We start from the raw sequence: 11,711 nt of genomic DNA on the forward strand, positions 1-11,711 counted from the left end.
GGCTGGGTTTGAACCCGCCACCTCCAGCATATGGGACCGGCGCCCTACTCCTTGAGCCATAGGCGCCACCCTATATTCTTTTAAATAAAGAGAAACTGAGATCATTTTCCTAGTATTTATTGTTTCATTTTTATGAATGGTAGTATTGGCTTTGCCTTAAAGGTCTGAAAAGAAGAAGCCTAGTAAGAATGGCCATTTTAAAGGACAGCTAGTCAATGTACTTCATCACTTTAATTACATGTAATATTCAAATTCAAGTATATATATATATATATACACTTTTTTGTTGTTGTTGAATTTGTTGTTATTATTAGTTTGTCTGTTTATTTTTTCTTATCAAAAGAATTTTTAAATCTTTTTGTTTTTTTTTCAAAATTTCCTGCCCAGATTTTTCTGTCTTTCTTTCTTCATGTTTTTATGGAAATATATTTTTTCACTGTTCCCTTCTTTACTAATAAGGACTTCATTTTGGCTACTTTTTCTGCCCCGATATTTGTTTTTTCCCCCAATTTTATCTTTTAATGTTTTGTATGTTTGTTTGGTTTGGTTTATAGTATTTTTGTTTTCCTTCTCTATTTGATGGACATGGGGTCCTGTGTGTGCTTGTGTTAGCAAAGAGCTGCAGACACCAAGGGACCCACCCAACCCAATCCCCACAGATGTTGGGATTTGTGGGTGTGGGTCAAAGTACCCTACTGTACACTACTATTACTCCTGTCTCTCCCTTTCTGTTATTCTCTTCTGTTTTCAGTCTTCCCTTTTATTCACCCTCTTTCCTTTATCTTTTTTCTCTCTCTCTTTTTTTAATCTTTTATCCCTTCTTGCTCTTCAATCTTCTCATCCTTTTAGTCTTTTACCAAAAGGACACTTCAACACCTTAGGTAAGAGCAATAGGCAGTGAAAAAAAAAAGTAGATCAAGGAAACAGACATAAAGAAAATACTCATAAGGAAGAAACAGCAGAAAAATCCTGGCAACATGAAAAACAAGACCAGAGGAACCCCCGCAAGGGATCATGAGGTAGATACTGCAAAAGATTTCATCTATAAAGAAATGTTAGAAATGAAAGAAGGGGAATTTAAATTATGGATGGTAAAAACAATGAAGTAAATTGCTGACAAAGTGGAAAATAACCAAAACAAATCCAAAAACAGTATCAAATAAGAGATGAATGATACAAAGTATATACAAAGGATATAGTAGAAGTGAAGGAATTGAAGCAGTCAGTCAAGGAACTTAAAAATGCAGTAGAAAGTTTCAGTAACGGGGGGAGGAGCAAGATGGTAAATTAGGAAGACTGTTAGGCCATGCTCTCCTAGAGCAGCTGAGAAAAGAGTTAGGCAGCATTTGGTGAGGAAAGTTTGCCTGGATCTATGGCTCGGTGTGCGCTGTGAGGCGGTGGATTGCTGGTTGCTATATGTGAAATGGTGCACTGCATTATATTAAGACAAGGATTTCATTGACAATGATTCAGGGAGCATCTGTGTACCTTAATTTGCAAAAGAAATGTTTGCAATTCTTATTTCTATACTACCCTCACAAGATTTCTCATGAGCTTCAGGAGCACTCTTTAGGCAAGATCTGTGAATAATTCCTCTGGCCTAATGAATGCCGGTTCTGAAGTTCAGACTCTTTCATGGAACTGAAGCTGAAATTGCTGCACTTTAGGAGATTTCAGTGATGTTTTTCAATGTGCTCTTGGTGTGGCCTACACCAGCTCATGTGGTCAAATGACCCTTTGCTCTAGAGGGCATCTTTCTTTTTTTTTTTTTTGTAGAGACAGAGTCTCACTTCACTGCCCTCAGTAGAGTGCCGTGGCATCACACAACTCACAGCAACCTCTAGCTCTTGGGCTTACGCAGTTCTCTTGCCTCAGCCTCCCGAGCAGCTGGGACTACAGGTGCCCGCCACAATACCCGGCTAGAGGGCATCTTTCTACCTTTACCCTTATTAGGACAGAGGAAGCCCACAGCTCTGCAGATAACCACTGTGATTGATGGATGGGATTCACAACCCAGGGGAAGGATCCAATCACAGTCTGGGCTCATGTTGACACTCTCCCAACAATGTGTTTCACTCAGTCAGACAGTTAGCTTGCCTGTTTCTTCAGGAAAGGTCCCCAACAGGGACCCCAACTGCTCCAAGCCACCATCTTCTAGTGCCTTTGTTCTTTGTTGAGAAGATGTAGTACCAGGCTTCTAGTGAAAGATGCCTCTTTGGCCATTTCATTTTAAGGACCAAGAGGGCTTCACTCTATAGCAGGGCATGGTCTTCTTGCTTATGTCTTTTGAGTAATTATTGCTGGAGAAGTTTCCAAGTGGCAGCTGGTATTGAACAACTTTTGTTCTTCTGGGGCTGCTGTCAGTCCCATTTTCTCTATATCTCTACCCTTTCTCCAGCCAATGCTGGAGAGAGGAGGGAAGTTGGTGGGTGGGGAGGAGCCCACCACAGGGGTGGGAGGGAAGCCAGCAGCAGGGCATAGAAAAGTCCCTGAAGTTGGGGTGTGTGGGGGTGAGGTGGCTGCCAGGACTGTGAGCTCCCATGGGCCCTGCCCCTGCCTGATGCCCATGATTGTGTCTTCTGGGGTGTATGGAGGAGGATGGCTTCTAGCTTCACTAATGAGGGAGCCACAAAAGCTGCTGAGTCTGCATCCTGCTGGTTCTGAGTCTTGTGCCCACAAACCTGCCTGCAAAGTGGGGATGGGTATGTGGCTGTTGGTCATGGACAGAAGGCTGTGGGAATTCCAAGGATCTGAGGTCCCAGAGGCTTTTAAGAAGATGGAGGAGTGGTAGGAGTTGGAATAATCCCTGGTGGAGGGAAGATCATGAGGAATATGGGGAAGATAGAATGGGAGGTGTTCCCATGATGATATGTATAAGGAGGGGTGAAAGTAGAGGGAAGAAATGCCTAAAGATAGGAGATTTCATTTCATCTGCCATTTTCTTGGATAAAATTAGTTAAGTTCTTTAAGATGTTAAAATTCAAGGTCCATTTTCTAATTTATATTGAAGTTGAAGGAGACATCCTTTGGGTGTCTGTTGAGGGTTCTGTAAGGGCCAACTTTCATGCCTCATATGTCCTCCCCCTACCTGGGTGGAAAAGAAATCATAGCTGGTTTCCCAAGAACCAGGGCATAGAGGAGCAAGAAATGAAGAAAGACTGAGAAAGGTCACACATCCTTATTTTTTCTGATAAAGCTTGATGTCCCTGGGACCTGAAAAACCTAAATGCAGATCCAGCACTGGACTTGAAGTGACAAATGAAAAGCAAAACAATTTGAGGTCCCTGAGAACCCAGAAGAGAACTAGCGCTAGAACCTTCTAATTAGGGGTCAATGAACAAAGTGAGGGAAATGTGGGGACATAGAGGCATGAAGTGAGTCAAGGAGTGAACCAAAAGAGGTTCTGTTTAAAGCTCTTTAGGGACCCTACTCACCCTTTAATGACAGTTCAGGTGAGCTCCTCTAAGATTCTATGACAGGCAGGTGAGCAGAATCGGGTCTGGGCACAACTGGACTAGGTTCTGAGAAAACTGGGGGGACCAGGGAAGCTAGAAGCTAGCTGCCAGTCAGGTGCCTGTCCTGAGTTTCTGGCATCATATGAAAAGTTTAAGAGGTGGTGTCCAACATGAGACTTGTTGCTGTCCACTGGCCTAGTCAGACATGGAGTCAGATACTGCAGACAAAATGAATGATTTATTCAGGGATGGCTGGTGCTTGCTCAGGCACAGCAGCAATTGGCCATCTTTACTCACTTTCTTTTTTTTTTTATTAAATCATAACTGTATACATTGATATGATCATGGGGCATCATACACTCGTTTCATAAACCATTTGACACATTTTTATCACAGTGGTTAACATAGCCTTTCTGGCGTTATCTCAGTTACTGTGCCAAAACATTTACATTCTACATTTACCAAGTTTCGCAAATACCCCTGTAAGATGCACCACAGGTGTGATCCCACCAATCCCCCTCCCTCTACCCACCCCCCCTTCCCACTTCCCCCTATTGTTAAGTTGTAGCTGTGTTATAGCTTTCATGTGAGAGTCCCAAATTAGTTTCATAGTAGGGCTGTGTACATTGGGTACTTTTTCTTCCATTCTTGGGATACTTTACTAAGAAGAATATGTTCCAGCTCCATCCATGTAAACATGAAAGAGGTAAAGTCTCCATCTTTCTTTAAGGCTGCATAGTATTCCATGGTATACATATACCACAATTTATTAATCTATCTGTGGATCGATGGGCACTTGGGCTTTTTCCATGACTTAGCTATTATGAATTGGGCTGCAATAAACATTCTGGTACAAATATCTTTGTTATGTTGTGATTTTTGGTCTTCTGGGTATATGCCCAGCAGAGGAATTACAGCATTGAATGGCAGATCTATTTTTAGATCTCTGAGTGTTCTCCATATATCTTTCCAAAAGGAATGTATTAATTTGCATTCCCACCAGCAGTGCAGAAGTGTTCCCTTTTCTCCGCATCCACGCCAACATCTCTGGTCTTGAGATTTTGTGATATAGCTAGTCTCATTGGAGTTAGATGATATATCAAAGTAGTTATGATTTGCATTTCTCTGATGATTAAAGATGATGAGCATTTTTTCATATGACTGAAGGCCTTGCGCCTGTCTTCTTCAGAGAAGTTTCTCTTCAAATCCCTTGCCCAGCCTGCGATGGGATCCCTTGTTCTTTTCTTGCTGATGCGTTTGAGTTCTCTGTGGATTCTGGTTATTAAACCTTTGTCAGAGATATACCCTGCAAATATCTTCTCCCATTCTGAGGGCTGTCTGCTTGCTCTGCTTACTGTGTTCTTAGCTGTGCAGAAGCTTTTTAGTTTGATCAAGTCCCAGTAGTGTATTTTTGAAGCTGCTTCAATTGCCCGGGGGGTTCTCCTCATGAAATACTCACCCAGACCAATTTCTTCAAGGGTTTTCCCTGCATTCTCCTCTAGTATTTTTATAGTTTCATGTTTTAAGTTTAAATCTTTAATCCAATGAGAGTCTATCTTAGTTAATGGTGAAAGGTGTGGGTCCAATTTCAGTCTTCTGCAGGTTGCCAGCCAGTTCACCCAGCACCATTTGTTAAATAGGGAATCTTTTCCCCACTGAATGTTTTTAATTGGCTTGTCAAAAATCAAATAGCGGTAAGTAGCTGGATTCATCTCTTGGTTCTCTATTCTATTCCAGATATCTACTTCTCTGTTTTTGTGCCAATACCATGCTGTTTTGATCACTATCGATTTGTAGTAAAGTCTGAGGTCTGGTAGTGTGATTCCTCCTGTTTTGTTTTTATTTCTGAGTAATGTCTTGGCTATTCGAGGTTTTTTCTGATTCCATATAAAACGAAGTAATGTTTTTTCAAGATCTTTAAAATATGACAGTGGAGCTTTAATAGGGAGTGCGTTGAAATTATATATTGCTTTGGGTAGTAAGGACATTTTGATAATGTTGATTCTTCCCAGCCATGAGCATGGTATGTTTTTCCATTTGTTAACATTTTCAGCTATTACTTTTCTTAGAGTTTCATAGTTCTCTTTATAGAGATCTTTCACGTCTTTTGTTAGGTAAATTCCCAAATATTTCATCTTCTTTGGCACTACTGTGAATGGGATAGAGTCCCTAACTGCTTTTTCAATTTGACTGTTGTTGGTGTATATAAAGGCTACCGATTTATGAATGTTGATTTTGTAACCTGAGACGCTGCTGTATTCCTTGATCACTTCTAGGAGTTTTGTAGTAGAGTCCCTAGTGTTTTCCAGATACACAATCATATCATCTGCGAAGAGCGAGAGTTTGATCTCTTCTGAACCTGTATGGATACCCTTGATCGCCTTTTCTTCCCTAATTGCGGTGGCTAAAACTTCCATTACAATGTTGAAAAGCAATGGAGACAATGGGCAGCCTTGTCTGGTTCCTGATCTGAGTGGAAATGATTCCAATTTAACTCCATTCAATATGATATTGGCTGTGGGTTTGCTGTAGATAGCCTCTATCAGTTTAAGAAAAGTCCCTTCTAGACCAATTTTCTTGAGTGTTCTGATCATGAAGGGATGCTGGATATTATCAAAAGCTTTTTCTGCATCAATTGAGAGAATCATATGGTCTTTGTTTTTTAATTTCTTTATGTGCTGAATTACATTTATAGATTTACGTATATTGAACCAATCTTGAGACCCTGGGATAAAACCAACTTGGTCATGATGTATAATTTGTTTGATGTGTTGCTGGATTCTGTTTGTTAGGATCTTGTTGAATATTTTTGCATCTATATTCATTAGTGATATTGGTCTATAATTTTCTTTTCTTGTTGGGTCTTTTCCTGGTTTGGGGATCAGGGTGATGTTTGCTTCATAGAACGTGTTGGGTAGTCTTCCTTCTTTTTCTACCTTTTGGAACAGGTTGAGTAATGTAGGTACTAATTCCTCTTTAAAGGTTTGGGAGAATTCTGACATGAAACCATCTGGTCCCGGGCTTTTCTTTTTAGGGAGGTTTTGTATAGTTGATGCTATTTCTGAACTTGATATGGGTCTGTTCAACATTTCCACTTGATTCTGGTTAAGTCTTGGAAGGTGGCGTGCTTCCAAGTATCGGTCTATTTCCTTCAGATTTTCATATTTCTGAGAATAAAGTTTCTTGTAATATTCATTAAGGATTTTTTGGATTTCTGATGAGTCTGTGGTTATTCCGTCTTTGTTGTTTCTGATTGATGATATTAGAGATTTTACTCTTTTTTTCCTGATTAGGTTGGCCAGAGGTTTATCTATTTTATTGACCTTTTCAAAAAACCAACTTTTTGATTTATTGATCTGTTGTATTATTGTTTTGTTTTCAATTTCATTTAATTCTGCTCTAATTTTGGTTATTTCTTTTCTTCTACTGGGTTTGGGGTTGGAATGTTCTTCCTTTTCCAGTTGCGTGAGATGTCCCATTAAGTTGTTAACTTCCTCTCTTTCCGTTCTCTTGAGGAAGGCTTGCAGTGCTATAAATTTCCCTCTTAGAAGTGCCTTTGCAGTGTCCCAGAGGTTCTGATAGTTTGTGTCTTCATTGTCGTTTTGTTCCAAAAGATTGGCGATTTGTTTCTTAATCTCATCTCTGACCCAGCTATCATTCAGCATAGGGTTATTTAACTTCCATGTTTTTGTATGGGTATGCAGATTCCTGTTGTTACTCAATTCAAGTTTTATTCCATGATGGTCCGAGAAGATGCATGGAATAATTTCTATTCCTTTAAATTTACTGAGGTTAGACTTGTGACCTAAAATGTGGTCAATTTTGGAGTAAGTTCTGTGGGCTGATGAGAAGTATGTGTATTCAGTTTTCTTGGGATGAAATGTTCTGTAGATGTCTGCTAAATCTCAATATTGCATGGTTAGGTTTAAATCTAAGATTTCTTTGCTCAGCTTCTTTCTGGAGGATCGATCCAGCACTGCCAAGGGAGTGTTGAAATCTCCAACGATTATGGAGCTGGCGGAAATCAAGTTACTCATGTCTGTTAGAGTTTCTCTTATAAATTGAGGTGCATTCTGGTTGGGTGCATAGATATTAATAATTGAGATCTCGTCATATTGAGTATTACCCTTAACAAATATGAAGTGACCATTCTTGTCCTTCCTTACTTTTGATGGTTTAAAGCCTACTGTATCTGCAAATAAAATTGCAACACCTGCTTTTTTCTGATTACCATTTGCCTGAAATATGGATGACCACCCTTTCACCCTGAGTCTGTATTTGTCTTTTAAGTTGAGATGTGACTCTTGCATGCAACAAATATCTGGCTTGAGTTTTTGTATCCAGTCAGCTAACCTATGTCTCTTTAGAGGACAGTTTAAGCCATTCACATTGATGGAGAGTATTGATAAGTCTGGTGGAATTTTGGGTATTGAGTTTCTCAAAGGTCCAGTGGACATTTTTAATCCTTTCGCCAGTGTGGAAGTTGGAGTTTGATCCGAGGTTTCTGAGTGAGTTTACTTTTGTGGTATAGGATTGGGTTGATCCTTGTGGAGAATAGCTCTGAGAACATCCTGAAGAGCTGGTTTACTTATGGCAAATTTTTTCAACATATGAATGTCATTGAAGTATTTAATTTCTCCATCATAGATGAAACTCAGTTTAGCTGGATACAAGATCCTGGGTTGAAAGTTTTTTTGCTTTAGGAGATTAAAAGTTGATGACCAGCCTCTTCTGGCTTGAAAAGTTGCAGCAGCGAGATCTGCAGTTATTCTAATATTCTTACCTTTGTACGTTATAGTTTTCTTTCGCTGGGCTGCTTTGAGAATCTTCTCTTTCATGTTAACTTTAGTGAAGCTAATTATGATATGTCTGGGGGATGACTTATTGGGGTTGAATCGTGCTGGGGTTCTGAAGCTGTCTGCTATCTGAATTTCAGATTCTCTAGGCATGTCTGGAAAATTTTCTTTCATAATTTCATGCAGAAGGGCCTCTGTGCCCTCGGAGGCCACTTCATCGTTCTCAGAAATTCCTATAATCCTTATGTTGCTTTTTTCCCAATTATCTGAGAGTTCTCTGAGTGAGTGATCCGTTTTTGCTCTCCATTTCTCTTCCTCCTTGAGAGATTGGGAGCGTTCGAAGACTTTATCTTCAATGTCAGAAATCCTTTCTTCTGCTTGCTCCATTCTGTTACTGAGGGATTCTACTGTATTTTTCATATCTTTGAGGGCTGTATGTTCTTGCTTCAGTGTGTCTAAGTCTTTGGTGGTTTTGTCTTTAAATTCGTTAAATTCTTGAGACAACTTTTGAATTTCTCCTCGAATTCCTAATTCCATTTTATTAATCTTGTCTTCCATCCAAATTCTGAATTCGATTTCTGACATCTCAGCCAGTTGTTTATGAATGGGATCTTCAATCACATCTGCCGTATCTTTTCTTGGGTGGGTTGATCTATTCTGGTTATTCATGTTACCAGAGTTTTTCCACTGATTGCTCCCCATCGTTATTTTACTCCCTTTGGTTTTTCCCCTGGGGTTTTATCGAGGGCCCGTACAGTGTTGTGGCCTGAGAAACTGGGGCCCTGTCTGGTGTGGTGGAGCAAAGTGGTTCTGTCTTGCTTTCAGCTGGTTTCTGTTCGATCCTATTGCAACTTCTACTGTGGCTTGAAGTCTCAGCTGTGTGGAAAAATCAGCAATTAAGTCACCCCGCCTGCCCACCTCTGGCCCCAGTTGGAAAAGGAGAATCAAACCTTCCTACAATCGCACACCCAGGGCACCGCCTGAAAAGTCCTCAGTCTATTAGCCCAGTTGAAAAGGTCCAAATCAACTGTCTCAATCGTCACTTGTCTCGGGTGGGAGAGTTCAAGAGGTCTCTGGGAACTGGATCACAGGGGCCTGGTGACTCCTCTGACACGGCTCACCCCAGTGCAGCGTGGAGTCAGGAGGAGCCACCCAGCAAACAGAGCAGTCTAGGAAGGTTGACGTCTCCTTCCCCACTTTGCCCCTCCATCGGACCCAGTCACTGGTATCTCTGCAGATGGCTAACCCAGTTGCCTGCAGTGAACAGACACTCCAGGGGTTTGCACCTGCCTGAATCACAAGGAAGTCTGCCAGGCCCCCGCAGACTGCCGCTATCTAGCAGGAGGAGATGGGGCCTGATATCTTTGAGTGTTTGATGCAGGTGATGGGAAGGAGGTGTTCACTCAGGCTTAGCCCCGTCCCTGATGGATGCTGCTAACAGAACAGAACAGAACAGAACAGACAACTTTGCGGGGTTCTGTCTCTGTTCCTGTCGAAATCGCCTACAGAAGACGGGCTGTTTTGAGTTCAAACGTCTTTGCTGCTAGAGATTTGCGTTCGAACACCTCTCTGGGTTGGCCCCGCCCTGGAAGCTTCCCGGGTTTGTGAGCCGTGTCAGGAAATCCCCCGCTCACCGGTGGTCTCCTCTGGTTGCCCAGGGAGACAGGGGGTGTGGCCTCAGAATATCCAGAAGTGGGCGTTCTGCCGTTAAAGAAAAAAACGGCTGTTGATCTACCTCCAGGGAACTGCTGCTCTGGTGTGGGCACTCAGGCGACCCTTTTCTCCTCTGTTCCACACCTCAGAGTCAGCACTGAGCGGCCGCAGTTTGTGCTGGGTCCACACCCCTCAAAAGATCCCCCAAGAATCAGAACTCTTGGGGGATGGGCCCCCAGACCCCGGTTGGGAGTGGGGGGGGAAGCTAGAGTTTCATTCAGTTTTACACAACACTACGGCCTGGGGAGGGCTCCTGCACTGCACCGCAGGGAAGTGCCACCAAGGCTTGATTTCCCCTCAGCAGAGTGCCCTCTCCTTGCTCACGTGTCCCAGAGTCAGCGCTGACCTGACGCAGCTCAGGCACTGTGCACTCCATTTGAGAAATCACCCAAGGATCCGAACTCCTGGGGGATAGGCCCTCAGACCCCGAGTGAGAGTAGGGGCTCTCAGCTCTCAGCGGGGAAGCTAGAGTCTTATTCAGTCTTGTGCCTGCCCCGTAATGTTGCCCGGGGAGGGTTGCTGCACTGCACCGCAGGGAAGTGCCGCCAAGGCGTGACTCCCCTTCAGCCCGGTGCCCTCTCCTCACTCGCGCGCCTCAGAGTCAATGCTGACCAGTCGCAACTCGGGGACTGTCCACTCCCCTTGAGAAATCACCCAAGGATCCGCATTCCTGGGGGACAGGCCTCCAGACCTCAGTGGGCGGGAGGGGAGCGCCGGGGATTCAGGGTTGCCGGCAAAGGATTCCCAAAGTTTTATTCAGTTTTATGCCCGGCAGGAGAACACCACGGCACCCCAGTAGGGGAGGTAGGTCCAGTTTTTAGAAGGTCTCTCCCTGGAGTGTAGTGGGAGGGCCTTTAATTTCTGCCCGCTTGTTCAATTGTGGGGCTCTTGAGCCGGTCTCATGGGGGAGGGGGACTCCCGTCCGCTTGGTGGTGGATTTTGTACCTTTTGTTTGCGTCCTTGTGATCACAGCTTGCCTCAGCGGTGTTGATGTGCGTTCTTCAACCTTCTCTCTTGGTGAGGCTCAAGTCCACCAGGATACTTACTAAATTCCTGTCCCTTAACTCTCCTTCTGGATGGGAGCCTCTGTTGAAAGCTGGCTTCAGTCCGCCATCTTGTCTCCCTCTGCTGGCTAATATTTCTATTTTTTTTTTAGTAAAGATGGGGTCTTGCTCATGCTCAGGCTAGTCTCAAACCTGTGAGCTCAGGTAATCCACCTGCCTTGGTCTCCCTGAGTGCTAGGAATACTGGAGTGCTCCAATGCACCTGGCTTTATTTTTTTTTAAATCAACATAATTTAAGTGTGCTGTGGAAGTTTAACTATAGGTTCAAGTGTACTGTGAGATAAAAAAAAAAAAATAGGTTGAAAAATTGCCCTAGTGTTTATTCACAGAAGTGAAACTGAAGGTATGCTCGTTTTTAACTTTACTCTATAATGCTAATTTATTTCCATAATAGTTGTACATGTATAAATATGCACTGCCATGAGCAATATACAAGCATTCCAGTTGCTCCATTTCCTGTTTCATATTAATATTGTCAGACTTTTAAATTTTCTTCAGAGATACACACACACATATATATATTGAGTTCTGGTATGACATTTGTTATCACCTAATATATAGTTTACAAATAAATTATAAATTGTACAGTAGTGTTTCACATAAAATATATATTTTCTTCCTACTCATGTAAAGTTAAACAGGGGGAAGAACAAGAGATACCCTATGCATATATAAATGCCCCT

Source organism: Nycticebus coucang, chromosome X (genome assembly GCF_027406575.1).
Source record: "Nycticebus coucang isolate mNycCou1 chromosome X, mNycCou1.pri, whole genome shotgun sequence".
Lineage (NCBI taxonomy): Eukaryota > Metazoa > Chordata > Mammalia > Primates > Lorisidae > Nycticebus > Nycticebus coucang.